At 34.6% G+C, this 10,339-nt stretch overlaps 1 protein-coding gene across 1 annotated transcript in view; it reads right to left on the bottom strand.

Annotated features, from left to right (window-relative positions):
• Positions 1-8,537, bottom strand: part of LOC5574043 (sodium- and chloride-dependent neutral and basic amino acid transporter B(0+)) — a 400,663-nt gene extending 392,126 nt beyond the window's left edge. Inside the window, exon 1 of the mRNA XM_021843075.1 lies at positions 8,093-8,537. The gene's annotated coding sequence lies outside the window, so the exon portion shown is untranslated. The remainder of the gene's footprint in view (positions 1-8,092) is intronic.
• Between the last annotated feature and the right edge of the window lie 1,802 nt (positions 8,538-10,339).

Here is a 10,339-nt window from a genome sequence, read left to right on the forward strand (position 1 = left end):
AATGCTCATCTCGTAAAAAGTTGGTATCATCATTTATTGATGAAACATTTCCGAAGCATGAATGTTGCTTCTCTTTCTTATATTAATGAGCTATGAAAAATTGAGATTTTTGCAAAAATTGCGTTAACTTTATGCGTAAATTTGTCAAGTTTGCGAAACAATGATTTCAATGGTTAAGGATGACACTACCGAAGATTCATGTCTCACATAGGTTCTGCAAGCGATATGAGCAAGGAAAATGCGGTTCTCACTGAAAATGGCATCGCACAAAACGATTCCGCTGTCAAAACTTTTATAAGTATGTTCAATTAGGCAACATTAACGAATTACTGTTAAGAATGTAAAATTCCCTTAGGAAATTGCCTACCTTTAGGCGTATTTCGCAGTTTGAGGTGTTTTTAATTTTAAATTAACTCAAAAAGTAAATGAGATGTAAGCGTTTGGACATCATATTCGGCTTCAGGGGCCATGATTTAAGTAAGTAACGACATTTTCAATATTACCGAACGTTGTTTACATGGATGATCAATGTTACCCCATATCAGCTAAATGAAAAAATCACATAAAACATTTTTGTAAACATGCTTAAATCTTTCAAAAAACAAAATACAGTATATAGTCACGAGCTATGGGTGGCAGTACTTGTTTTAAAAATATAAAACTCAGATCATTTGCATTTTTGAATTAAATATTTAAGAAATATCCTAAAAACTGATCAATGTTACCCCGGATTACGGTACATTGCTTTATATACCCATGAAAACATGTTCTGTCCAGATTTGAGTCAAAGATTTTATAACAAAGTCAAAGATCTATATCGCGTTCAAAATCAATCAACTAATGGAACACCCAAGTAACACAGCCAGTTATGTATGAGTTAATAATTCAAGTTTTGAACATACACTCCCGTGAAAAAGTTTGGGTTCAGCCCCTAAAAAACATGCAAAAGTGTTCAGTCCATACCTCTGTGATTACACTTTCAATTGAAACTCTCTAAGCCACATTCGAAAGGCATTATTACTTCGTATGTATTTTTCCAAAAACATTTTTTGAATTTTGTATACTATATTTTTACTAAAAGTTGTTCCATTGTTCAAAAAACACACTGAAAAATCATATCTAATTTCCTCTGCATTCGATCGACCAAAATTTTAAATCAAAGTGTCATAAGAATCGTAATCTTATATTCAAAAAAAGGGTTTTGGAAAAATACATACGAAGTAAGAATAACTCTTTGCCTTTCTAATGCGGCTTAGAGAGTTTCAATTGAAAGTGTAATCACAGAGGTATGGATTGAACACTTTTGCATGTTTTTTAGGGGCTGAACCCAAACTTATGCACGGGAGTGTATTATGTTGTATTTTTATATATATTTATATTTAACACTTGTGTTGCTAAAGCAGCGCAGAAAATGGCGGCATATGTGACATCTCATAAGTTTAACAACAAGTTAAAATCATCAACAATTGACGATTTATAAACATATTCTCAACATAATAAAGGTGAGAAAATAAGCCGCAATGATCATTTGTTCTAATTAGGTTAGTTTTCAGCACTAAATCTCGAAAACTTATTCAAACAGACTCAAGTCAAAAAAGTACACAAACTTACTTCATCGATTCTACGTGTTTCGCAGATGAAATTCTACATCTAATAATAGGGACTCCCTAGTTTTTAAACGCGAGCTTATTGAATACAAAATTTAAATAATGTACACGGCGATAAAATGTTAAAAAAGTGATTCATTTTAGAACAGTTTTAGAAGACAGGTTGTGATTCTTCTGAATTAATTTTCTCTAAACCGTATAGAAGTTACTTACGTCGATTTGAAAAAGTAATCGAACCATTTAACCAGCATTTAATGCTCAAGTGTATATAGCAGCACGCTTTATCTGGTGTAATTGAAGTATTTAAAAGTGCAAACCACATATTTATAAAAACCAAATAATTTGTCTATAATACTGGCAAATGTTATTTGTAAGCTATATAAAAGCAGATTTGTTTTAAAAACTAAATGATTAGAAGGTATCCGGTTTTTTTTTCTTTAAAAATAATTTAACTTGCAACAACGCTAAAGAGTAGGGCTAATAAATGTGGGCAAATGACTGATCAACTATTAAGTTTGTACATTTTCATTATGTTATCGAACGTCATGTATGTCAATACAAAGATCGTCAAGCTTAAGATTAAATCGACTTGTTAATTGAAGACGCAGCTGTGACTTCCGCACATCGTGTTAAAACTTTTGCAGGAAAATGGTTCTTGTTAAGGTTACCAACGGTGTGCTGAAGTTTATTTAAAATTATTTAATCAACAAATTTTCCTTCTTTCCAACTAGGCTCCAATTGGACTAATATTTCGAATTTTGATGATTTTATTAATATTGGCTAAATTCGTTCATATTTTATTTGGTTATTTCATCTTTGTTAATTTGCAACAGCTTGTTGTTGTAATATTGCGGTTTTTTTTGAAAATTTTCCTTTCTGCGGTAGCCATTCTACCGCAGCTGTCAAAGTTCTACCGCAGGCTAGAAAATCATTGTATCATTGAACAAAACCATCTAATCAAAGAATGCTAGTAGAGTCCAAAGCTTTGAAAAACAGCAGAAAACAACAGTCATTAGGGTGGTTTCCAAGGTATCATCGCAGCCGGTCGATGATGCTTTGTGAAAATCACTAATGTGACAGTTGCGGTAGCTTTCTCTTACCGTAGAATGGAAAGCTAATCTCTGAAAATTATTTGTTTTACATTTGCTTACATTTTCATAAAATATTTTCTTTTTTTATCTTTTAAAACTTACTTTTCTTATAATTATTTGCATTAAATCTTATAACACGTTCATCAAGAGTCTTCTTCAAAATACATATTTTTCTTTCGACTTTTGTCTTTAAAGTTAGTACCGTAAATTCGGGTGAAATTGATCAGTAGGGTGAAATTGATCACCGTGTCACTCGATTTTATTTCTTCCTAATGGAGCACAAATATCAATGTAAACTGCAGTGAATGAACGTTGTTTGTCGTAACTATTGTTGAATTGTTTGTTGTTAAGTATTTTGCGTTAAAGAATGTTTATTTCTATGAAAATAATGTAAAATTCCAATATCATGTGCGGTGCAATATTGACGAACATCCATAAACTTCTATTTCTAAACAAGGGTTTGAACATGGTATAAACCTGAAAGTTTGTGAGGATGCTTGAGATTATTCGGTGGAAATAATTGAATTTCTGTAAGATATCGAGATATTCCTTAGAAAATTGCATACATTTAGGCGTTTTTCGCGTAGTTCTTGAAATTTTACCAATCCTTATTTCTATAATTATTGTATTGTTAAGAATTTTGCAAGCATATTCGGATTCAGGGACCTCAAATTTATTATATTGAGTTGGTTTGAAAACTAACAATAATCGCATTGACAAGTGATCAATTTAACCCCGAAATGAGATTTCCCGATTTTTTATTTTAGAGATATTTCTTAGCACTAAAATGACATTTGTTAGAAAATGTCGGTACATGAGTCAATGAGACTCACCTTCGTACTTGTTTTCCTGCATTCAATTGTTTGGCATTGTCATTTTATTTCATTAAAGATCTTTGAGCTGCATTTTAAAAGCATTAAACAGCAGAAGAAAAGTGACAACTAAATCAACGCATTAACAAAAATTTATAAAAAGACATATATTTTATACTTTTTTCTATACAAAACAAATTTTACCGAAACTATTTCAAGTGGATTACATTACTCCACAAGAAAAAAGTTCATAACAGACTTAACGCATGTTTGTTTGGCTCACACTTTGACAGCTCTCGCTGCTCGATTGGCTAACACTTTGGCAGAAACGTCAGCTTCTGCGAATCACTCTTATAAAGGATCACTAGGTAACATGCACACCAAACGGCGTTCGGCAAAATAGCATTCGGCTAAATGACCCAGAACCGATTAGAATGTCCAATGCATAAATACATGCAAAACGAAGGTACTAACAGAAAAAATAAGAACAAAAATGTCTTCAAAATATACATGGCTACCCCAACCTGAAAAATGTTAAGATATCTATGTTTCTTTATTATCACTAAGATCAGGGTTTCTCAACCGGTGATTCGCGGACCCCTAGAGGGCCATGACGACTTCCTAGGGGGTCCGCGAAGCCATTTGTAAATAACTTTCGTTTTTCTTGATTTAAGGGAAAAAAGTGAGTGAGGGATCTCCTTCTTCCTTTGCTTTACAAAAAAACATAATTATCGTTGTTCATATTTTAGACAAAAAAAAATCAAATTTGTAGTTTTACAATATAACTTATTCGTTCGATAAAAGATTGTAAGTCTTACATGAAATGAGAGTTGGATTTGGAAAATAAAACTAGCATCATTTATAGATTTCCAACACAAAGTTTTCAACATCGTCAGCAAGATATATATTAGTCAACATAACGTGTAATTGTGGCTGGACTTGAACCCGTCTAATTGATCCTAGAGGTATCCACCGGACATTCCTAGCATATTTCAAGCTTTGTCTTTTGCAAATTTTGGAAAAATTCCTTGGAAGGTTCTTAACCTTTTGCGGATTGAGAAAGTTTGACATTCTTCACTGTTCTCATCATTGCCGAAATCTTGTCAAATCTACCAGTAGGATTTGTTCTACGGTTTTCAACTGATATGAGAAGTAGAGATACTTAAACAATCTTAAAGGTTCAAGACTCAAAGGTATCCGAGAAGATTTGAGGTAAATCGAGAAAATTTGCTTTTTCAATCATTTTTTTTCCAACGACCATAAGTTGGCTCCTTGAACCTCAATAGCCAAGTTTCTCAACATATTCAAAAGAGTTTCTAAAACTTGATGAACACCTAACCAATCTTTAAAAAAAAATCTTGGTGAGAACTTCGCGGATTCTAGAGGAATCATAACAGATAATTGGAGAAATCTTTCAAATTTTGTGAAAACCTTTGGTATTGATTCTCCAAGAAATCTACTTCAAGATTCTTCATTGGATTTTGGTTACTTTTTAAGAACTTCCATATCTCAGTGAATTTCAGATAATCATAGCAGAACTCTTACATTATCTGTGATGGATTACAGGCCTACCTTTTGGGATTACATGCTAAAAATATATGTTGATTCAATAAAAGATCTAGAAATAAAATTTGATGAACTTTGGGCACATCAATTTTTGGGAGTCCGTATCAGTGTTGTGAGAAACGCAAATTATCATAACTCGCGCCTGAAATTTATCATGCGTGAGTTGCCAATCACGCAACTAAACAGTAAAAAAAATCATGAATGAGTTGACTCATCTGTTTGACTCAATGTCTTGTGTTTCCACAGTTTACTCACACAAACCAATGTTTTCTGGTTATTCTTCTAGAATTATAGTTCCTTTCTACCGTAAGAAACAACATTCGGTTTTCATGCTTTTGACGGGTTTTATGACTGAATCATTTTTGACGACTTGAGTATGGTTGTATGAAACACTCAAGCTTGAGATTTTCGAAAGTTTAGTATGAGAGGTTTAGAGTTGAGTGTGAGCCTTTCAACACTGGTCCGCACCATGTTTGAGGAACTTCAAAGGGGGTTGCCACTTCAAAAAGGTTGGGAACCAGTGGTTTATATAGTGCCAGTATTTTAAGCACTATGGCATATCCTTTTCATAAGTGATCATCCCAAATTACAACATATTGAAAAAACATTTTCATTAGGTCAACAAGTAAACTGAAATATTTCAGCATATATGGTCGGTGTACCGTGTGTACTATGAAAACATATTCGTATAAAATCTAAAAAATAAAACTAGCGGGATTGTTTTTACATCATGTGAAAGCTGTTTATCTTAATTTTGTGGAATAAATACGAAAACTTATATTTTTGTATTTATTATCGCCTGTGCCTCTACAAAAACGCACGGCGTAGGCAAAATACAAACCAAAACTGTATTTATACAAAATTTTTATATTTATACTTTAAAGTGTGGATCAAAAGCTTTCGGTTGATGTAAAAAGTTCTGAATTCATCAATTATTTCGTTTAAAAAATAGTTTCTCTTAGTAGTGGTACTGTAGAAACAACAGGTCTACTACAGGTGCAAGGGAGCTTAAATTTTAAGTAAAACTATTTATTTCGATCATTTTTGATCATTGGTACTTCGATAAATAACTGTCAAACGTATCAAAAAATATTTTGCAGCGAAAAAAGTCACTAGTTTGACTATAGGGGACTATCTACTAAGGGAACACCGTTTCTATATGGAATGTTTTTGGGCATTTTAATTATAAGTTATTTTCAAATGTCAAAAATCCAAGATTAGAGCTTCGGAACAATATGTTTCGGGTAGAAGTTTCAATTATGACAATAGTGGTAAAAAAAGTCATTTATGTTTAAATAGAATATTCAGAAAAAAACTATTTGTTTCTGATGATAATACGGCCATAATAAGAACATTGGTGCAATACTCTTCGAAAATCCCAGCCGAGCACGTGGATTTTTTCAAAATTCCACCCATAATTTGTCCATCTTTACCACGCGTAATGAGTTAATTAATTTAAAATTATTGTAGTCCAAGAAGAAAGGGTACTAGAAAAGTTTTTTTTCCGGAAGATCTGTATGTATTCCGGAACGAAATCTCTCAAGGAACGAAAAAGTTCTGCGGATTTTGATGAAAGAAAAAAAAACCTCATGAAAACATAATTAGTAGCATCCGGAACCAGTTGTATGATGCGCACATTCTCAAATTGCAGAATAAATGTTTTGTTTGATAAACCTATTACAAAATGAGCGTATTGTTACAAAAATATCTGCGATAAACATTTGAAATCCTGAAAGATGCTCTTGTGTCCATACTTTTCATATAGCTTATAAAAAGGGGGGATGTCCCATCCATGGACACCAACTGATCACATTTAGTTCGAAATTTATTTCAATATATTTTAATGGTCTCTAAATTGTGGCAATTTGGAAATTCACGGTTTGTCCTGGGCTTTTAAGTAAAAAAAGGGGGGGGAGTTTGTGTGCCAGTTATGTAAAACTCTCATTTTGCATTTTTGTGTTTTTTTTTTTCAGAAATACATTTAAAAAATATCTGTGATTTTATGGCTTTCGCATTCTAGGGAAATCAAAACGAAAAGTTTTGTTTTGTCCAACGTTTCGGCACTTTGTATTTGGCCTTTATCAATGGTAAAATTGTCTACCCTTGATAAAGGCCAAATACAAAGTACCGAAACGTCGATCAAAACAAAACTTTCCATTTTAATTTTCCTAGACTGTGAAAACCATGAAATCCCAGTTGAAATCTTTTCAGTCGAGTATCCTTCATTAAAAAATTATCAATGTCAACCCAGAATACGGTATTTAAATTTAAAGTCTCAACGTCAAGTAATTTGTTAAAGCAATCAATCGAAAATTCTCTTTTGTCCGCTAAACTTGTGATTCCCCTCCAACCATGAGCCATTGTATGACGCAAAATATTTACCCAGCCACCTGAAGCAAAACCAACCAGAATGATGCATGTAATTAACACACTCAATTAGCGAAGAAAAATGATACCGAAGTTTGACGACAACGACGTTTAAATTATTTGTGTGAAATACAGCTCACAGTGCATCGAGTCCAAGTAAACACCTTCTCCACATCGTCCGTTTCTTCAGCTGAATCCAAACCGACGTTTAAACAAACGTCGACTATAGGGCTGAGCCATTACCGCATGCAGGCTTGGATATGTCAACAAGACAAACTCCCAGCGTTCCAGACTCCGTCCACAAAAAAAATGTGTTTTTCCTCAATTCTTCTTTTGACCGGTTCTGCCTTCGGCTACCTTTGCTTCTATCGTTTCTACCTACACAACACAGTATCATTTGTGCATTCTTCGTACATACAAAATCGTCGATTTAAAAAAAAAAGTGCTTCAACGAAAGCGAATGGATGATAATTTTCATTTCCATATTTACAAGCCACCGCCACTGATGCTAATGCCGAGTTGTGTATTGTGGATGATGCTTGGCGGTTTGCTTGCACAACTGATAATAACGTGTTTCATGTTTCTTCCAGCTAAACAACTTCTCTCAACAAAACCATAAAGATAGAATGGATTGTGCAAATACACTCACACTTTGTAAACACCACACAGTTTAGCACGTCGGGAAATCTCACTCTGGACCAAAGAAATCAGGACAAGGATGAAGCTGGACAAATTCACGAAAACTGGGACGCAAACTCCCGCTCTTCACACAGTTTCACTACAAAACGATATATTTATCTCCAATGGATAGTACAACAATTTGCACAACACACTGAGACCGAATGCTCAAAAGTTACCCTCAAGGAATATTCAACACTATCGCGACAGATTTCTTAGTCATTCACTTCACAAAGTCACACGTGAAGCGATTCTAAAGTGTGTGATAACAGCCCGTGCGAATTCTTCACACCCCAACCACGAGTACAAAACGGCGAAGCGCCAACGGAAGGTCTCTCTGCAGCTCTACGACGAACACTCCGCGCGATGACCCACACGTCCAACGAGAAGCACGACTGAAGTAGGACTGAAGCTCACGATCCACAATCCACATGTTGGTCGGTCGCAATCGAGCAGTTGTCGTCGCTATCTATCCACCGATGGAATCCCTGCACATTGCGATGATTGCGACCAGCCGAACGTTATGGGTAGACCTCGAACTACCTATTCGAAAGAGACTTTGATAAAATTTAAACTCAGTGAAGAAATAACAGAGCGAAAAGCTCAACTCACCCTCGCTCTCTCATGCCGAATGAACAAGCACTCGAGTTTTCACAGTTTTTAACGAGCGAAACATTCGCGCCATTCGAGCAGTTGAGTGTTCATCCTGCGCTATTCATCAACACGTGGTTGATGAGGAGCCGCGAATAAGTTGGAAAGCATTCACACAATTTTAACTTATGCATCCCTGTCTTATTTTTCACAACCAAACTTTCGTGATCCTTTGGCTACATTTTTCACAATTTTCAACCGATTTTAATGAACCTTTGCCACAACACTACACTGCTATTATACGAATAATTGTTTTGTTTAATTTTAACTATTTTTCCATCTAATAGTTTATTTTAACGTGTTGTTTTAGAAAACACTCACAATAAAATAACTTTGTATGGAAACTCAATGAGAAGCAAACCAAGTCAATTTGTCCCAATGTTGAATTTTCACGCAAAACTGTCACAATTCAAAGCGCTAATCTCGAACATAATATTCAGAACGTAGTTTTCAATTGAGAAATAGTTTTGAACGTCTTTCTTTTACGCTGGCTTTACATCCCATGCGGAACACAACCTCTTCTATGTCTTTGTATTATCGGGGTACATTCTTATCTACACTTGGATACCTGACGTCAAATTTGATTAAAATTTTCAATTTCAAAATATTATTTCTCATCTGTTTTCAACAAATTTTCTGGGCCCATCGCAAAAGTCCGGTGCAATTATTTTGGCGATTCGGAAACCAGGCTTGCGACATACCAATTTTTGTGAATTTGTAAATCAAGTCTAAAGATGATCTAAACGTATTTTTATGATTTGATCACATGCCGAATTATTCTGGATACCACTGAGTTGGCTGTACTGAAACATATCGGGGCATATATCTTACTTCATAAATTCCCAAATCTAGGCTGAAGAAGGATGATTAAAACGTTTTTAGATGACTTGATCACACGTCAGGCTGTTTTGAGTACCCTGTTCTCCAAGCGAAGTGACAATTATCTTGGCGAATTTGAGACCCATCTTGCGACATATCAAACTTCATGAGTTTGCTAATCAATTTAAATAGGAGGTCACGCACAAATAACGTCACGCTTCGAGGGGGTAGGGGGTCAAGCCAAGCGTGACAAGCCTTACAATAATTTCGGAGGACTAATACAAAAACGTGCCAAAGGAAGGGGGGTCAAACGGTTCCGAGTTATTTGGCCGAAAGTGAACTACAGCTAGTATGCATTTGTATTGAATTTCTAAGCTAAATTTCAATTAACTTGTTCAGCTTATATTGAAAGAAGGATAAATCATTATTGATATACAAACAATTAGCTTTTAACTGTTAGTTCAAGAAACAGTCAGTGCTCAAAGAAGAACATCTTAAGGTGAAGATGAATCGAAGCCAAATTTTCAAGAGCACAAATCTGAAGAACCAAACATCCGTTTAAGCTGAAAACTTAATCGATTGGTCACTAGCTGGTGGTGACCAATCGATAAGGTTTTCAGCTCAAACAGATGTTTGGTTCTCCAGATCCATGCTCTTGAAAATTTGAAGTTTGGCTTCGATTTATCTCCACCTTAAATGTGAGCAATTATTCACTTCTTTGCTAGCGGTAATAGCTACCAGCAGAGGT

The sequence above is a fragment of the Aedes aegypti genome, chromosome 2, assembly GCF_002204515.2.
Source record: "Aedes aegypti strain LVP_AGWG chromosome 2, AaegL5.0 Primary Assembly, whole genome shotgun sequence".
NCBI classification, from domain to species: Eukaryota; Metazoa; Arthropoda; class Insecta; order Diptera; family Culicidae; genus Aedes; species Aedes aegypti.